We start from the raw sequence: 20,842 nt of genomic DNA, 5'->3' as shown, positions 1-20,842 counted from the left end.
TTCAGGAATCTCGTTTTGATCTCTTCTGAGCGTCAGTACTGCCACGAAATCCCGATCACTTCTTGCTCACCAGACAGCTATGCCGAATACGAACCCCCCGGGACTAAAGCAGGGGGGTCTACTGGGGCTCGATTACGCCCGTTTGGCCAAAGAGGACGCGGGACAGCTCTTGGGCCAGAGCTAAGGGGCCTTCGCGGCGGTCACTGACAACTGTCATCTTGGACCCCGGCGAAGGGCTAGGGGCCTGAGCGTCTGGAACTGCAATTCGCTATCCCTGGGTACTTCCCTTCGTCTCTCCCTCATCTCCAGAAGGGGTGGTTTACCAGTGTCGCTGGCAGCAGCTTCTCCACCCCTGCCAGGCACAGGCCATGAAGCGTCCTGCCAGTACCTTTAGAAGACGATCTGGCTGCGTTTGTGCGCTCCTGGTCCCAAGTGGCCCAGTACGACAGGCTCTATGGTCACGTAGCCCGGGTTTGCGACACTGGACAGTAAACACGGGAAGAACTGGGGCCTGCGTCCTCCCAACGGTCACTTACTTTGGCGTTTGGGCTAGATTTCGGCGTCGCCATTGGAGTTTCCTACCTGACACCTCGCTCGTCGGTGGACGCACAGTTTTTCCCACCTTCTCCCCATCTTCAGACTGGGCCCAAGGACTGCTGGCCTTTTTACATTCAGGTTCCTTTTTTTCCGGGGCCTTCTTGGCGCAGATCTGACGGCCTTGCTCAGCCCGTTGTTGGCCCTATAGGCCTTTGCTGCTCGCTGCCGCCCTTTGCAGATGTTGCTGAACAGCCTCTCACTTGGACGCCAAGCTGGCACAGGCCACAGGAGGCGGACCGCGCCCTCGTGCTCGGTGTTTTAATCGTTTTCGCCCGGGGGGCCCGAGTACAATGATGTCAGGGACTTACTTCCCGTAAAGATGTTGCTGCATTCATTGTTGTGGTTCGACTTATTTCATATCTCGTAATTTAAGTTGATTAGTTATTCTTATTATTGTTCATTGTTTTACAGTGGTCGACCCAGAAGCAGTAGCTTTTGTCGAGAGCAAACGCCTACTAGGGATCCCTTTAACATACCAAAAAAAAATTAAACATAAAGGCGTCAGGGTGTCGCTTACCAGCTGCCCTTCACTCTTCTGTCTCGCCTTGGCAGAAACAGGCCCGTATTCTTCTGATGGCGCGTGCCCATTGGCGCCGCCATCCCGCGGGAGGGGACTGTCACTGTAGATGCCATGGGGTCTCTCAGGGGTGGGGGGTGCTGCTGTTGGCAAGCGGCAGGGCTGTTTCAGGGGGTCTGGGGGTTCGCCCAGGAAGGCTGGTATAATCCATCAACGTGCTAGAGGGCTTCGCGCTTTGCTTGCTTGCGCTCAGCGCACTTTTTACCCAACTGAAGGGACCAGGCCATGCTGCTTGTTCGTTCGCGACACATGGTCTGCCGCGTTTCCCAGATCAAACCAGCAGGGGGGCACCAGCGTCCCGCACAGCCTTGGCTCCGGGGTTTTCCCAGCATGCCTCTGTCTTGGGGCGTCTCCCTGCGAGCAGCTCTTCTCTACCAGGGACCGAAATCAGGTGGGCAGATTTCTCTCTCGACACAAACCATCCACCAGGGGGAGTGGGGAAGGGGGCTTCACCCAGAAGTGGGGGTGGAGACTAATCTGAGCAGTCCTTTTCGGCAGGGCCGGAGCGTGGGACCTCTTTGCCTCGGAAGAGGTCGGGGGTACGCCCCCTCTGATCTCCTGGACAGGAGTGCCCAGGCCCAATGCAGGACGCTTCTGCGCACGACGACCTGCCAGACAGTCTTCCTGTTACGCTTTCCCGCACTTGCCTCGTGTTTTACAGACGCTTCAGGTCATGTCCTTACTTCAGCGGGCTCAGGCTCCTTTCTGCCGTCGCCCCCCCGGCTGGCCGGGGAGAGGTCCTTGGTTCCCGCTTGGCTGCGCAGTCTCTGCTGCGGCCCACCATGCGCTTTCCCGACAGCCGGGGGAAGGACCTTCTGTCACATCTCAGTGGCTCAAGACTGCACTCCCGCACCCTCACCGCCTTCAGGCTCTGGCTTCGGCCTCTGCAGGCGCCCACCAGCTTGCTTGAGCGTTTTACGCGCCATCTGCTCAAGCGAACTATCCTGAATGCCAGAGCACCATCCACTCGAGCCCACAGTACGGGAGTGCAATGGCAAGCTCTTCTCCCACTAGTGCTAGCATGCCCTATCATCTCCCCTCCCTTTCGAGCCCTGCCCAGGTGGCGGCTTAATGGCTGTCCGCGTTTGGAAGCAGCATTTCTGGCTTGCGCATAACCTCAGAAGCGGAGTTGGGGAGTTGCATGCCCTCTCCGTGGAGCGAGTACATGCCTGAGGCTGGAACTCTGAATGTCGGGTGTTGCCCTCTGGCTGAATGTGCGCGTTTCCTGCCAAGCGTGCTGTCCACTTGCCTCACTCCAATCGCCGGCCCATTCACGCTGCGCACGCTTTAACATCCAAGGAGAGGCCGCATGGGGCCGAGTTGCTGGTGCCCTTGTGCGGCTCGATATGCCCCTTGACGCTGTATACGGCAGTCAGAGCAGCCTCTTTGTTTGCCATGGCGGCATTAGGGAAGGGTTGTGCCTCTTCTCCAGAGCAGCGGCTGTTTCCCACTGGGTTGTTGATACCAATCGCCACATGCTATGGCCAGGACCGCCCCTGCCATCAGGGTGAGAGCCCACTCTACAAGCGAGCCGTCTCAACCGTCTTTTGGGGGCCGCCCCTGGAGAGGCAGTGGGCCCCTGGGAGCACCATCTGTGCCGCGGGCATCTTGGGCGTCGTATCTGCGCCACCGATTCTCCAGGTTCTTACCGCGGTCAATGTTGCCCCACCCCCCCCCATCCTTTTTTGGGGCGATGGTCCTGGCTTGCAAGCTCCGCTGCTGTCCAGCTAGGTGAGTATTTGGCTTCCTTCATGCACATGGGTTGCGTATAAGCCCATCCAGCTGCTAAATCACCCGCTTACTGACGGTCAGTAGGATAAAAGTAAATGAAAGTTAGTCTGTAACTACGGTTCTACGCCAGAGTTGCCTGACCACTCAGAATTCTTGTGTGCTCGCCGAGAAAATCTGGCGAACAGACCTCTGATACACTGTCTCGATATAGCCGGCTGTCACGTGTCACAGGCTGACTGTTTTTACTTGTTATTGGTACTCGTACGGCGCACATTATGCGCGCCGATGGACATTCCAGCTGCTAAGCACACCTCTGGTCATCCGGACTCATAGAACCGCTAGTTACAGCGTAACTACTCGTTTAGTGGATGCCAACAATGGCATGATCTCGTTTGCGGTATCAAGGTGCAAACACTTCACAGACATGTTTTGTATAATACCTGAGGAACCTTTTTTTTTTTTTTTTTTTTTTTTTTTTTTTTTTTTTTTTTTTTTTTTTTTTTTTTTACTAAACTGAATGAAAAAACAGTATAATAGGGGCGACCTTTAACGTATCTATATTTAGCTCTCTTCCTATCATTTCCAATTCAATTTTTTTAATGTGTTTGAATTACCTGCACAATTCATTTGTTTTTGTTTTTTTATTATGGAGATGCTCTTTGATAGTTAATCGTTCATATTTTTCATTTTCTGAAAGAGCATCTTATTTTCCGTTCATGATGTAACAGTTATCGGATCATTTTGCAAGGGCTTCAGGCGTTGCCGGGTCTCCAGCAGCGTTCTCTATCCCGCTTCCCCACTTCCAGTTGAGGACAGCTCATCAGAGTCCATCTGAGGGGCCATGAAGAAATACCTGCCACCAGGCTTAATTCCACGCTGGGCGTTGCCTGTATCACTTGCTCAGGTGTCATTTGCATCTTGACCAAAGTGTCGCTTTTACACTAGTACATTTAATAGGATTTGATTATTATACATCTTTTTGTTTTTACTACTTTGTATTTAAAACATTCTTTTTGAGACTTCATCTTCTGTTCAAACTTCTCAAATAAATGTAATTTGTAGTATCACTTCTTTCTGGCTCTGTTCATTCTACAATGGGAAATGTTAGAGGATTCCATTCAAATCTTGCTTGCATCGCTAAGTTCATATCTTCCTCAGCCTAGGGAATATTCTTGAGTGTTTTTAATGCCTAAATCGTATTGGTCATTTTCGCACAGGATATAGAATGGGAAACAAGCACAGTTTTTATCCATTGTGTATGAATCTTTCAGCTCTTCAGACCAACATAGCTAAGATGTGACAGTGTTGACTAATTACTGTTTGCGTATGGAACCTAGAGTCTTGGCTCCTGTTTAATAAAGCAAATCTGGCCTCTGTTTTATATTGGTAGCAATTTGTTAAAGGTAAAGCCGTCTTTAATGTTATGTCCTACTAAACATAGCAATATATGCTTTGGAAATGTACATGTTTTTTGAAAAAATAAACGAGCATGACAGTTTTACTATTTTTGTATCACCTTTAGGCTTTGAAATTACATCAGATGCTCTTCCTTTATCGTGTAAAATCAAGTAGCGCGCCATTAGACAGACAGGACACTTTTATCGATCACAAATTTGGAGAAATTTGTATTTTTGCTTAGCAGCAGCCAGTGCCTGCATCAGCGCGCAGTCTGGGAACCCAGCCAGCCCTAAGCTCACATCGTTTTGTCTTCTGGTCCAAAATTGCACCCTGTTTCTTGGCCTCATTGTATTTCACGTAACGCCGCATAATTGCTTATAAATAGTTCAAAGCAAAAGCCCGATTCATTTTGACTAACTCCTGGACATAATTTACTGCACGTTTATTTCCTTATTCGTTTTATTCCTTATATCCGTAAGTATGTATGCTGCGTGTATCTTTGCTTGTCTTAATGTGTGATGTATCGTTGTTTTTGACAAGGGAGAAGCATTTTATTCGTATCTCATGCCGTATAATGACATTAAACGACTTCTTTCTTATTCCATTCTATTCTATTAAGAAGATCGCAGGAATAATAACGGACAGAACAGCTTAAAAAGACATCTTCACACCGTGTCAGATGTTCTGCTTTATTTTGGGCCGACGCGTCGAGATAAATCATATTTGTTTTGGTGTGGTGGATGCAGTTTGAACCAGAGTAGCAGCATGGAGGTCGGATCGTCACCAAAATAAATAAATAAGTGGTCCGAAAAAGGTTAATGACGAAAAAGATACACATAGCCTAACCTTCCTCAGGCACAGTGTTTGTACCGGGGACAGGAGACACCCCCTTGATGAGAAACTCTAAGAAATGATTGGGGAATCCTTCCATAGTGGAGTCATGACAACTGGATCTGAATTATTTGTTTGTATTTTGGTGGTTTGTGTTCCAGCTTTCGGTCAGCAACTATATATCCATAATCCACCACTTAAAGGAAAAACAACTTACGTGTTGTGTTATATTAGCTGTACAATTTACCACATATGGTGTTCTTAGTTTCCATACCTCCTGTGTTTTATCAAGTCTTGGCAAACGGCATAAAACAAGATTAAAACGCGATAGTATAAAACCATGCTCGTATCTACAACATATATAAATACTAAACGGCGTCAGTTTAGACGTAATTCTGTGTTCTGCTTACCGCATCATTTATGAAAAAACACTTCATAACATTAACACAACATATTCGAGGTGGTTTTAAATAACATATCCGTATTTATTTATTTCTCCAAGTTATGTTTCTGTGTGCACTGAGGAGTCTCAGACAGGCGTTTGTTTAATCATTTTAAGATTGGCTTTAATCAATGTTTGAAAATGAATTCTTCAGTTTCTCGTCTCTCCCTTTTTTGTGCTTAGTGCGTACGCATGGGTTAGAGTTTGCATGGAGGACCGCACATTTTCCCGTCAAGTTAGTATTTTATAAATCGCCAACATTGCGTAGAAACTGGCGTACGCCATTTTTTGAGCGTATATCCCTTTATAAATGAGGCCCCTGGACTGGTATATTTAGAACCTTTTTGTATATGTGTAATACGGATAATGACTGCATTATTTGGCATGGTCCCAAAGGAGACGCAAATAACAACTGCTCAGGCTGTGGCGTTCTCTGCCTTACTTGCTAGATGTCTGCTACTCCTTAGTTTGAAGAAGGCTGCACCACCATCTCATAAGCTCTGGGAGGAAATAATGTCCCATCTTAAGCTTGAACAGCTAAAGCACACTGCCTGGGGCTCTATCCAGAAGTATTATAAGGTCTGGCAACCATTTTTGTCCTATTTTGGCGACCCTCTGTTTTTAATATGTGCTATATAAATAAAGTGGATTGGATTGGATATTTTGAGATTTAGTTATCTGCCATTAATACAACGTTGTACAATGAAAATTCAATTCAAATATTTGAATAATAGAAGAAGAATAAGAGAACATTATTCCAAAAAACCTGACCCTGCTCACCCTGTTGCCGATATTTTTTCATTTATGACCAACTCGCTGCACATGATCACTTATTCAACAAAGGCTAACTGCAGGTAAATCCACTTTAATAGCAGGGTCTGTTTGGATGTTTTGAAGTATGAAACATTATAGCCCAGTAGTTACACGTTTGCAATTGATTGCTTAATGGGGAGAATTATTGGATGTAAGTCTAAGATTTATAATTTATAATTTATAATTGAACATCTTGGTGCATCTGGGGGGACATTTACGAAGTTATGACAAAACATGGTGATGACAAAATATTAGGTGATTCAGTTATAAATTGTAATATGCATGTATAAATGATCTATCCATTGGTGCAACACGTTCTCACTCCCAACCCGTCACATGTTGACGGTCGGTCAGGGCCCCTCCCCGTCACTCTATTCCGCACAGAGTACCTTGAGCGTCGGTTTTCAATGGGCAGGGCGTCCCAAAGACCTTCATAGACCTCACATAGCGTTGATAATAGAAGCCATGAGAGCGCTCCCCGGCAAATGCTCTACCCCGACGGTCGGTTGTTATTGTCAATATTAATATAATTATTATTATTGTTTTAATAGTCACACTCGATTTCGCCTATTTTCATGTTGCTCCAGCTGGTTGACACCTCTTTTAGCAGAAACAAAGGCTACATTAATGTATTAAATTGATGTTAATCCATGTGTGTGGTTGTGGAATTAACGGACGTGCCATTGTGCGACTGCGGGAGGCAATGCAATCATTTACAAACTCTTCAACCACAACCCTAATTATATTTAAAAACATTTTAGAAGGCCTCAAGAAATACTTTAATGTAAATAAAAATGTAAATGTAAAGGAATGTGTGTAATATGGTGATTAACATTATTCACCGGCGGATCTATGGGTTGGGGTATTGTTGCGCACGGACATTTTAGTCAACCGGACTTCCTGTTGATGTGAAATCCGAAAACATTTAAAAAAAATAAAATAATACTTTATTCCGAGTTTGCTTGCTTTTCTCTTTGGAGGTCATCACATAACGGCATTGTAATACACGGTTCGGCTGCATTAAATATTACATATCTGCCGTAGTTCTCTATTTATAGAGCCCTGATGAGAAGACTTCTAGACAAACAGGAAGAACTGCCGCCGAAACTGAATATGTGACGTGGATCATGAATATATCAGCAATTAAACAAAATCTTCAATTTCTCTTCACACAATACGTCTCCTCGTAGTATCAACACTAATTCGGCTGACTTTTATATTTGATCCAATTGGTAGGATGTATTTACACCATAAAGGTGCACTCCTGATATAAAGGGACACCTGGTGATTAAAGCACGTTATTGAATTGTATTATTTTTCTTATTAGATATTAATAGGAGACACAGACAGGCAAACTAATAAGGCTTTATTTAAACATTAAAGAATACTTTAGGTTAAGGTCTTCTTTTGAATAAGAAAAAAGCTTTGGGGGTATAAATATTAAGCTTGACAAAGTACTAATATATTGCTTTCCTGCAATATTAACTACTGTATGTTTAAGCACTTATTTTAACTGATATTATACATATTATACTTTTATAATATGTATGTAGGTAGTATAAGAAATGTGCAGAATATGACAGTTTAATGGTGGATTATACACACATATTGATAGATGTGATGATCTGTTGAGGAACCTGCGACCCAAGTTTTTCATCTCCGACCTTGTCAGGTATTGAACATTCAATAAATACACACAGAATTATTAAATATAAAACACAGAGTGTGTGTGATTATACTAAATGATTTACAAATAAACACCACTGCATATTTAAAACTTTTACACATGCTGCTGTAACGCAAATGTTTCCAACTTGGGATCAATAAAGTATATCTTATCTTAAGATGATCGATGGCTACTGCCATATTTACAAAATTTGCCTCTGAACCTTGACAAGTGCATGTTTCAGGCTTATCAATAAACAACAGGAGGGGTCACAGACAAAATACCAGCTGTTAAATAAAGCTCTTCTGACCTTAGCTGTCATGTGGGTATATATTAATGCCAGTGGTGGGCCGTCAGGGCCAGCAAGGCCTTCTCTGCTGGCCTAAACATCATCAGAATATACATTTAATTTTGATATATTTTTTCCACAAATATGTATTAAATTATTCCCCATAGTCTATTCTCTTCATTTCATAGCTTTCCTCTTGGTTGCGCTCCTTCCAGCCTCAGAACGAGATTTGGAGGGCTGAGCTTTATGTTAGAGCTTTTATCCAATCATATTTCAGCCATAATGTGTTGCCAGGGTCCAAGAAATCTGCCCTTAGGCCTTCAGAATCAACAGTGCGGTCGCCTGTAGCTTAAAGTGAACGGAAACAAAACTGTGGCGTTAACCAATCAGATTTTGAGTTGGCGACAACGGGCCAGCTAGCAGGCGTACGATGACGTTAGCACGTGCACGTCTTTTGATTGGATACGCACTATTGAGAGGCAGAGCTATGTAGAGCTAGAAAACTGAACTTGAATTTGAACGAGCTGTAGATTTCTACAAGCTGTTTTTTTTCAACCCACAATGGCTGAAGGAGGAGAAGAGATCGATTTGGTCGCAGATATAATTACAACGCCATTTTCAAGACGAACTTTTCAAGAAAAGCTAGACATCGTGAGAAGAGAATGGCCAACCCCGACGCTAGCGAGCCTATCACAGCGGGGAAAAGGGTTTGTCCGCCACTTTCAAATCACTAACTACGAGCGGTACCCCTGGCTCACAGCCTCCGAGAGGCACTACAAATTGTACTGCTGGGAATGCCTGCTATTTGCAACTGATCGATTTGGTGTTTGGAGCCACACTGGATTTGCAAACTTGAGTTGTCTAACCAAGGCAGCAACGAGACACCAAAGCACGGCTGGGCACTTACAAGCAATGGTGCTTTTGAAAACCTTTGGGGACACCCAAGTGGATCTACAGCTCAATGAACAAGTGCGCCGGGAAACGGAGCTCCACAACAAAAGGGTGAACAAAAATAGGGAAATATTGAAAAGACTGATTGATTGTGTCCTGTTTTTGGGTAAACAGGAACTTTCATTTAGGGGACACGATGAAAGCGCCGAGTCCAGAAACAGAGGAAACTACGTGGAGCTTCTTTCTTTGCTTGCTGAGAACAACACAGACTTGCATTACCACCTGTCCACAAACAAAGTGTTTACTGGGACGTCAGGCAAAATACAAAACGACCTGATTTATGCTATTGTTGAAGTGATGGGAGATCAAAATGGAGATTAAAAAAGCACCCTTTGTCGCTGTTATGGTGGACGAGACGACAGACGTGGGTAATGTAGCACAGCTGGCACTTGTCCTGCGTTATGTGACGGACACAGGTGTCAAGGAACGGTTTATCAGATTTGAAGATGTTACAAGCGGCAAGCGAGCTGATGACATTGCCGCTCTTATTTTCCGTTTCATGGAGGAATATGAATGTAGTCTGGATAAAGTTGTGGCACAGTGTTATGATGGCGCAGCGGTCATGGCATCTGGACTAAATGGGGTGCAGGCTAAAGTTAAGGAGAGGGCACCTATGGCCTTATTCATTCACTGCTATGCACATCGACTAAATTTAGTACTGACTCAAGGGGCCTCAAAGCTTAAAGAATGCAAACCAAGGCAGCAACGAGACACCAAAGCACGGCTGGGCACTTACAAGCAATGGTGCTTTTGAAAACCTTTGGGGACACCCGAGTGGATCTACAGCTCAACGAACAAGTGCGCCGGGAAACGGAGCTCCACAACGAAAGGGTGAACAAAAATAGGGAAATATTGAAAGACTCATTGATTGTGTCCTGTTTTTGGGTAAACAGGAACTTTCATTTAGGGGACACCATGAAAGCGCCGAGTCCAGAAACAGAGGAAACTACGTGGAGCTTCTTTCTTTGCTTGCTGAGAACAACACAGACTTGCATTACCACTTGTCCACAAAAAAAGTGTTTACTGGGACGTCAGGCAAAATACAAAACGACCTGATTTATGCTATTGCTGAAGTGATGGGAGAAGAGATCAAAATGGAGATTAAAAAAGCACCCTTTGTCGCTGTTATGGTGGACGAAACGACAGACGTGGGTAATGTAGCACAGCTGGTACTTGTCTTGCGTTATGTGACGGACACAGGTGTCAAGGAGCGGTTTGTCAGATTTGAAGATGTTACAAGCGGCAAGCGAGCTGATGACATTGCCGCTCTTATTTTCCGTTTCATGGAGGAATATGAATGTAGTCTGGATAAAGTTGTGGCACAGTGTTATGATGGCGCAGCGGTCATGGCATCTGGACTAAATGGAGTGCAGGCTAAAGTTAAGGAGAGGGCACCACTGGCTTATTTTGAGTTTTGTTTTTTGCTTGAAACATTCAATGGGATTTTTAAGCATTCAGATGTGCTCTTTGGAATACTACAGAAACAAACATTGGATGTACAATTCTGTCTGACAAGGGTGAACGAGTTTTGTGACACAATTGAGCGAGAGAGGTGCCAGTTTCGTCAGATCTACGAGGACACAGCGCGCATCTCAAGTGGTCCGAGCGCACGCAGAGGCCCACGTACAGCACAAGGAGACCTTCGCGCATACTACCAACAACTCCACAGCAATATTCTGGACAACATTCTTTGCCAGATACGGAGTAGTTTCAAGACCACGAAAAATTAATGTTTCTCTCCCTCCTGGACCCCAGCACTTTCAGACCTACCGGAAAAAATTCCCGCAAACAGCCTTAGCCAAATTAACACAGAGTCACGGAAAACTGTTCGATCTGTCCCGGCTAAAAACAGAACTGACTGTAATGTATGCCATGACTGATTTTGAAGGGAAAAGTCCCACTGGTCTCCTTGATTTCCTTAAGCAGAAAAATCTGAGTGAGAGCATGGGGCAGCTTTACACATTGGCATGTGTGGCAGTGACTATCCCTGTGTCCACTGCTTCTGTCGAGCGGTCATTCTCGGCCTTAAAGCGAATTAAAACTTATGCCAGAAATTCTAGTGGACAGACTCGGCTTTCATCATTAGCCTTCATGTCTATAGAAAATTACTTATTTGTGGAACTGAAACGCACAGATAGACTGTACAACAGAGTCATTGAAGTCTTCTTGAGGAAAGAAAGGAGGATGGATTTTGTGTTCAAATAATCAGTTGTTTTGGTGAGTACAAAGCATTTAAAAAAAAAAAAAATTGTATATATTTTTGTCATTTTATGTCGTTAATATTAAATCAATATTAACGAATTAATATATATGTAATTTAAAATGACAAATATATAAAAAATAAATGTTTGATGCTTCTGCAAGAGATATAGAGATGTGTGTGGCGCACTGGCTCAGCTGTGCAGTAAAAGTACTCAAGGAGACTTGTTGAATTGTTTTGGTTTAACCTTTATCAAAGTGGACATTCAGGGCTAGGAATACACTTTCACCACTGTCGCAAATATATCCTCATGAACAAATGCAATGTTTGTTTTCTTTTATTTTCAGTGAATAGTTTGTGTCTTTATCGTCACGTTTCTTAAATGAAACTGCTTTGGGTGCGACAATGCGTTGTTTAGTGAACAAACTTGTTAAAGCTCACATACTTTTGGTGGACTTAATAAAACTTTGTAGACTAATGCCTTAAAAGCCCTTTTTATTTTTAAGTTTTGACAGTATCCAAGCGATCTTAAAGCTGGTAGTTTAACACTCTTAATTGTAAATGCGGATATATTGATTATAAATGCTTCAGAAATATTAATATAACTCTGTTGTACTTGACTATGTTAAGGTGATGCAACGCCCGGTTATACTGCGTTTCTGTCTAAATGTATAGTTTCTAGAGCCATGGCTTCATAATGATGGTATTAAGAGGTGGAATAATTCAGGTAGGACTGTGTAGGATATCACTGAAGGCCTAGGTGTGAAATGCACGGCCCGCCACTGCTGGAAAGTGAGCGGTTACCTGCTATCTCATTCTCATAGTTTTGATATGGTAATGTGGGTCATTGGTATCACACGATATATCAAATATGACTTCAGAATGATCCTTATGTGCACCCATTTCTCTTTCTCTATCCATCATTACTCTGTCTTTACTCCTCTTTGTTTAGTCCACCTGCCTCCATGGTTCAACTTCTCTTTCAGACTTATTGGGCCAAATTTCCTTTTCAAATGTTTATCATCTCATTCCCTTACATCCTCCTTTTGTATATCTATCTGAATGTGTGTCCTTTCACCTTTTCTCCAGGTGTTCCTCCTCGTCCCATCCTCCCTCCATTTCCTTTCTGTTCACGTTCCTCCATCTGTTTCGTGTCACCTCCACTCTGTTTAACTTTTTCGTTTGAGTAACCGTCTTTGTATTTCTCTCATTTTCAGATATTTGATATGCTTTGGTCTTATTCGTCCTTTTCTTGGGGACAATATTATATTCTTCCTGCGGTGTTGCTCAGCTGTGCATTATATGCTCTTTCTCCATCTGTTAATCTTTGACATGTCTCTCTCGCCCCCTTCCTCCGTCATCCTTTTCTCTCGGTTATCTCCTCCTCTCCACCTTTGTGTAATGTTCGGAGGTTCGGCTTACCAGACCTCTGACGTGTGTGTGTGTGCGTGCGCGCTCAGGGCCCAGAATTTCCCATAATTCTTGAGTCAGTGGCGATAACATCACACACACACACACACACACACACACACACACACACACACACACACACACACACACACACACACACACACACACACACACACACACACACACCGATGGTTTGGCAGTGAGACCAGGCAGACACACCCCAGCATGCACCAGTCTGTTTTTCTTTCCTTTCACTCACTGTCCTTCCGTCTGTCTGTCTTTTCGTTACCAAATGTTAACATCTGTCCACTATTTGGGAAATATGTGTTATTGACATGCTCAGAAATATTCTTGCAGTTGAAAGAGTTCAGCTCCTTTAATCTTGTGATTTATATTAGTAATTATTCATTGGGTTTCTTGCAGGCATTAATGGAGCTGGGTACACAGGGCTTGATTTTTGTAGAAATAGTTGAAAGTAATGACGGCAGGATAATGTTACATTGCGTACAAGCCTAAACAAACGTTGGTCTAACACATTTGATGCCGTTTGATGTACACACTGCCTTTGGATTGCATAAATTAGCAGTCTGTTTCAAGTGTTATCTTTGAAACAGTTCATGTGCAGCAGGAGTTCAGAATATATATATTTTTAAATACATAAAACCCATATGATTAAAGTCTACTAAAGCTTTTTCTAAATGCCTGCCTGTCCATGGAAAAAATGTAAATGTATTTGGTTGGGACCCCTTTATCAATCCTTAAGTGTCCATCTTATCCAGGTGGGAAACTTCCCAATACATCATCAGTCCTCCTAACAATAAAAAAACATCTTCATGGCACCCTCTTATCAAACTATTAAAATGCCTTTTATTATAATGAAATAGTCATGTTAGACCTAAAAAAAAAAAACTAATTCCGACTCATTTCAAACTTCCTGAATACTGGTCGGTTGGTCCATACACAAAGTGCATGCCAGCCTGAGGGTTACACAACATCCACATCCAAAATCCACACATCTGTTACAACATATGTCTGCACCCTGCTGTTTACTCCGCTGTGTGTGTCCTTTCTCTGTCCTCTAGCCAAACTGTGCTTCATCTCTGTTTTACATGTGCAGGCTTATCTCAGTGTTTTCAGTGTTTAGAAGATGAGAGGATTGATGTTGGTACAATAACAGGATGATGGAGGAGGGGGGTTAAGGGGCTCTCTAAGAAGTTCGGGATGCATCATAAACTTTTAAACAGCTATAGTATAAACGAAAGAAGCTACTTCAGTGAAAAATGGCTTTCCCAGAGAGGATAACCTCGAATCAAAGTTTCCTTTTCAATACTTACTTATTATAATTAGGGCTGAACACTTTTGAAGCTATTTGTGATTATTCTCACTGATATTGCAATCCCATAATTATTCATGTTATTAAGAGAATAACCATTTTTGCATCGTTATTGTAATCTTCACTAAAATACATGTTAACATGATAATGTGGAAGGATTTGTATGTCTGTTGAATAACATTTGTTGGCTGGCACATCTCTGCAGCTCCACACGACTTCATTTGGATTCATATTATTCACTTTAATAAATATTGAATTTACTCCAATATTTGGACATCGCAATTTAAATCAATTTCGGATACATTTTGAGTCCTTCACCTGGATTTGTGTCAATTCCATCTCTATCTTGCACCTTCATTATTCAGGAATGTTGACATTGGATTATTCCTGTAGTTTGAAAAACAACACCTTGTAAAGCCTGGTCTCCACTGCACGGCCAAACTGGGTTTACCAGTCCAGATATCCATCATGGCAACTTGTTTCCCCGTACTTTATGTCTGCAGTCAGTTTCCACACCGCTGTTGCCAACGCGGACGATTTGTCAGCTGAAAGGTCGTTTCCAGTAAACTCCGAAGCCTTCCTGATGAAGTGTTGTCCTGGCCTCACCTGCCATGAGCTGAAATGCACCTAACACTACAGCTAATCCTCCTCACCGCTGTGTTTTACTTTGGCTATCCTTTCTTTATCACTTTAGCTGCTGGCTCCTGCCCTGTTTCTAAACAGATAATCCACCTTCAATTCATCTCTCTCTCCCCCCTTCACTTCATCGTGTCTCTCTTTGTCGGGGGCAGCTGGTAGCCTTCAGAGAGACGAGGCAGAAGTTGTTCCTCTAATGTAAACTGAAGGATGACATTTCCCCCCTCTCCATCTTTTCTTTGTCTGCCACCTATAGCTACATTTATTTCTTCTTCTTCTTTCTCAGATGGTCCTTCCTACTAGAGTTATGACTCTTTCATTTCTTGCAACAACACTTCTAATCTCGCTCATTCCCCCTCCTTGGCGTGAGAAAGTTGGCAGGAAGTCATTCAGACATGGAGATGGGGGTTCTGGGGAATTTCGTCGTCCCCTCTCCCCCACCTCCTCCCATTCCTCCCCCTCCTCCTCCACATTTCCCCTTTTCTCTGAATTCCTCTCCATCTCCTCCTGTCCTTCCTCCTCTCTCTCCGTCCCTCCCTCCTCCCTTAAGGTGTGCAGGTCATGTCAATAGCACCTGGTCCTTTGGACTTTGCCCTCAGGGAGGTCATTTAGTTGCCACGGAAGTGCAATTTAGGCTCTAATGGGGTGGAAGTGATTTCACATACCTTGACCAGATTGATGGGGGGGGGACAGAAACCACAAACACTTGAGTTGTGACAATGATCTGAAGCGTGTAAGTCAAATATTAGAGGAAGTGGTGTCGGCGCTTTAGATTTTTTGTGTTCTGAATAAAGCAGCTGACATCTTTAAACTGCATATTCTGTCAAACATTTTTATTTTTTAAGATACAATATAGAGAAATGCAGCAAATATACCCTAAACCAGGCTTTATTCTTCATAACAGCCTAAAACCTCTTTAAAAAAATGCATTAAAAATCAACTTTTTATCTTAACTGGTAACAAAGGTTGTTTGTACATGCCATGCTTTTAATGTATCGTTAGCCTCTTTAAGCTTTGGTGTGTTTGTGTTTAAATTAGCCAGCTGAATTGTAAGTGGAAGGATTGTTGGCAGGTATAGGGAGAGATCTAATAAACATTATCTCCCTGACTAATGTCAAACATCCACAAGGAATTAACTTTGAACAAGGGGTTTAGATAACACACACACACACACACACACTCGTGCAGGAGGTCATTTTTCTCGCACACACCCCCAGTGAGCGGTTTGCAGGGGAAGTGGAGTGTGTCAGTCGATAATGTGACAGTTTGCTCCCTCTTTCTTCCCTCCTGGTTTCTGTACTCTGCTCCATCATATTCTGTTGACATTATCAGGCAGTGCACATGGCCGAGCAGTCTTCACTTTCACTCTGACACACACACACATACACACACACACACACACACAAAATTTCACTGTATGGAGAAGTGAGACTCTGTCAGTATCGAGTCCATTGTCTGAGCAGATGCTTCCTCTTCTCCACAGAGTACATGTCATGGTGCTTTACTCATCCCTTCGCTGTTCAAACTTCCACCACGTGTGTTAGCGGCTTATCAATTCTAATTTAAAGTCTAGTTTTTCACTACTGAATAGCGCAAAGGCAGATGGGGCGATACAAAAAGGTGGTTTGTTGACCATACAGTACTTATTTTGTTTGGCAGAAAAATATGTGCAAAAAGAATGTATTGCTTTCTACTAATTGCCTAACATTTAACATTTTAATGACCAACCGCTGAATTGATTTAATCGAGAGATCCATAAAACTGAGTTTATCCAAAAAGAGTGACATCATAGCACCACTTTAAATGTTCTCGCTTATAATTTTCTTGAATAAAGGCATTCGGCACAAACAAAGCTGACTCAAGACATTTCCTAAGACGTAAGCCACCAATTCATTATGTCCTCACCATGAGTCTTGTTTTAGAGGGTCTCTGTCCTGCCTCGTTTCTGTGCCTAAAACACTGTATCCCTAAAATATGACTAAATGTAATACATCCCTCACAAATCACACAGACGTTCTGATTCAGCTTTGACCTCCTTGCCATAGTTTTCCCTTTTTAATATGAACATTAATGTTGACTCTTTCTCTGTTCCACCTCCCAAAAATGTGGTTTCATCAGCTCTTTCTGGATCTTTTATTGCTTTGTTTCTGTGCGTCTGCCTGCACATGCAGGTTTGGGTTCACTCCCTGATTTATGTGTGAGAGAGTTATGATTACTGCAGCTTTTTTGTTGTTGTGTGTGTGTGTGTGTGTGTGTGTTATCGTGTGAATTGGGCCAAGTCCTGCGTTTATTTATTTGTTTCGTGACATTTGGTATTGATTTCCAACTTTTTCATAAACGCTTCGCACGTTTGGACTTCATTTATTGTTTCTTTTTCCAGCTTTGCAGCACTTCTACTGCTTTGTATTTGTGCTCATAATTCACTGATTACAAATGACTCCGGATCAGTCTGTTAGCTAAGTGACTAAAATGTTTGCTCTCTTTCCAGACCACAGATTAAGGAAACAAAGTGAAAGACAAAGAACGAGACAGAGATAAAAGGCAGAGCGTTATCTCACGCAGAGGAAATATTACGAGGCGACAGAGAAAGAGATCCAGGGCTCTCCCATGTTTCACAGCGTATAAAGTGTCCTTCTCCTTCTTTTTCTCTAAACACCTTGCCATCTCTCCCATCACGGCCATAAAACAATCTGAAGGTCTCTTTGTTCTACTTCTCCCATGTTTCTATGTCCTTTAAAGTCTTCTTCTGTCGAACTACCTCCCCAGAGGGGGAGATGTGTGCTGCTCTGGCGCTGTGTGTGTTCGCGTGTCAAGTGTGTGTGTGTGTGTGTGTGTGTGTGTGTGTCGAGGTGGATCAGTTTCCTTTATGCCGTCATCATGTGCCATCTGATAGGAGCTGTTATTGGTTATTGGAGGCTTATTTAGCTGTGCTGATCTTTCAAACGCACTCGCAGGCGCGTCACAGGAAAGGAGTGGCACTCTTTGGATTGTTCAGTTGCCCTTTTGTGTTTTTTTAATCTTAAGAAAATTAATGGAAGAGAGTGGCAATGGGGGGAAGTGGAGAATCCATCAAATAAATAAAGGAAGGAAAGGAGTGAGTGAACAAGGACCTAATCAGAGTAGTATTTACCTTGCTTGTGTGTAGTGTCTAACAATAGACTAACCTTATAGCAATGGTTGCATCAAACCCACCTTTGCACGCAACTGCAGAAGGGCAACCCAATTACCCTATAGGATACTATGTCATGAATTATAATCTTATTTATGCTATCAGGGAGGAAATGGTAATTTATCATGGATGTGATAACAAATCTATCATTTTAGAAGTGAAGTGAAGCCTGGTTTAAAAAATACAGGAATTATCATGTAATAAAACACAAATCATTATTTATTCTCTGTTTAGGCATGGTGATCTTATGATTTATGATATAGTCCTCTCATCCAAATGTGGGATACTGTAATAATAATGCATTTTATTTATACAGCGCTTTTCTGGAAACTCAAAGACACTTTACCGATAAAAACACACTTCAAATATATCAAACACAACATTAATTACAGATTTAAAAGCAGCAGAAAAGGTGAGATTTGAACATGTTGAGATTGGGGCAGTCACGGATGTGTTTGGGGAGTGAGTTCCAGAGGGAGGGGGCAGCGATGGCTCTGCCCCCCCAGGTTGATTCCAGTATGTTTTTAGTGCCGCTGTAAAAGTCTAAAGCATATTCTGATGGTTATCAGGATAATATCATGAATCCCAATGAATAGACCAGTAAAATTATATGGCAGCAATAGCCAAGTTCAAGGCTTCTGTGGTTGATGGCAGAAACAAATCTAATATAAAACACCATTAGAAATGTTTATGTCTCTTCATTAGAACTATAAAGGGAGCTTGAAACTCTTCTAGACTCAATAGACCACAGTGCATTGCAGCACATACCGCTGCAATAACAACTACACCTTTTTTTAACTAGCAACACTCCTCGCCCACACAATCAGCCGCTGAGTGCAACAAGTTCACGGCAGTGGTGAAGAAGTGCATTGTCGAAAATGTAGGAAATCAACAAGCGAGCCAGAAGTACATGAAAAAAAAAAAGTCAATTAAAGTAAAGTATAGCACTTTGTCACAACACAGGAGTCATTTGAAGCAACAATGAGCCTGCAGCCCAGTCAGGGGAGATAAATGGAGCGAGCTGTGTTTGGGCTCCGTGGGATGAATGGAGCGCTACAGCTGCCACGACGAGCTAAATATTACACACTGAAACGCACAGATACACACACGCTAACTGAGCAGAAGGCAGGAATATGTTAGGAATGTGCTCGCTGGGATGAGCGACCTTCACGCGGACACATGCACCACGCTGTGCGCTCGGATACACAACAGCGTGCCAAGACACACACATTTCTTCTTCGCGTTCACAAACTTCTCAGATCACATGCTGACACATTTGTACTCTTTTCGCGCGAAGATTTGCTCGTGAAGAATTGCTCTCGCTCGCACACCCTTTCTTAGTTGCACAACAGGTCAGGATGTTTCACAAGTCAGGACCTGCATGTCGAGGATATGCCTGTCTGTATATCGCTGCGTCTGTGTGTGTCTTGCATTACTCGCTAGTAAGAAAATGTGAACTGTTAAAGACACACACACACACACACACACACACACACACACACACACACACACACACAGGCGACAGACTAAGTTTTAGTCTCATTACTGCGGTCTCCAAGGAGTCTCCATGGTAATGGCAGAATGAAACCACGGCCTTTGGGAGAGGAAGTGTGTGTGTGTGTGTGCACTTTTGTCGTCCCACAGACCCAGAAGTGGTTTAATTCCCCCAGGAAGTGAGTTATTCTCCACAGGCCAATCAGAGGACAAAGTTTGAGACAGAGTGTAATCCAATTGGTCCAGTATTTCTGACCTTTAATACCCACAGCCAATCCCAAGAGCACACAGCCAGCAGGGCGATGACATCACTGCCCAAGTGAGGTAACGAGAGGAAGAGTTTACATACTTGAGCCAGGGACAGTGACCTTATGAGATGTATTCTGTGTTGTTATTGGAACGGAAACATGGGGAGAGCAATGATAAAACAAGAGCAAGGAGACAAACAGACCCAGTCAGACAGAGTAACAAGAGGAGCAACATAAACATTTGTAAAAAGTGAAAGCGCAAATAGATTCCTTTTTAAAATACAGCCAGCAAAGCCACACAGATATAAGGAGAAAAATGATGAGTGACATACATGTAGTAGAAAGCTTGGGGAATGAGTGCACGGCTAAACAAATATTTACAGTGCGCCCTCCTCTGTGTTTATGGCGGCTTTACAACCACACACTCCTCCTCCTGTTATCCCTCCCGCTCTTTCTCTGCCTTTCCAGACCACGCTTTCCTTCAGGTCAATGGTCTTGCTGGGTCGTTGTTTACTGTTATGCATTGCAACTATTTTCATATGTCCTCTCTGGGGATTTCCCGTTTTTGCATGCCTGCATGGATACAAACACTACTTGTGTCGCAACATCAGTTATGCAAATGTTACCCAAATTGTGTGTGCAGTTTTATTTTTTCAGTTTTTTTAAACAAACAGTAAATATGTCACTGCTGTGTTTTATGTCTAAAAAAGCAGAAGAGACTGATAAGATAGACAAACGTGGAAAGAGAAAGTCGAGGGCATAAACATATCAGAAATACATTTGTGTTCCATCAATATTTCTGCTTGTTGCTATGAATTGCAAACAGCAGAACATGTGTGTAAACATACTTACACCCATACCTGTTTATGTAAATTTCCTGTGGTTGCAAACTCTACCCTCTACTCGAGCGCATCAAATATCACCCCTTGACCTCAATATGGCCCGATGTTTTGAGCACTTATCTCAAAAACAGCTTGTCTTAAAATCACTGTTTTTCATCATTGTAATCTGTCAATTCATCTGTGTATTCTGCCCTCTGTTTTCTAAATATCCTGTT

At 43.0% G+C, this 20,842-nt stretch overlaps 1 protein-coding gene across 3 annotated transcripts in view; it reads left to right on the top strand.

Moving 5' to 3' along the window:
* plcb3 (phospholipase C, beta 3 (phosphatidylinositol-specific)) overlaps window positions 1-20,842 on the top strand; it is a 63,442-nt gene that overhangs the window by 20,055 nt on the left and 22,545 nt on the right. The window lies entirely within an intron of this gene.

This window comes from Notothenia coriiceps, unplaced genomic scaffold (genome assembly GCF_000735185.1).
Source record: "Notothenia coriiceps isolate Sejong01 unplaced genomic scaffold, NC01 NC01_scaffold00013906, whole genome shotgun sequence".
NCBI lineage: Eukaryota > Metazoa > Chordata > Actinopteri > Perciformes > Nototheniidae > Notothenia > Notothenia coriiceps.
This window is presented reverse-complemented; position numbering and strand designations above follow the sequence as displayed.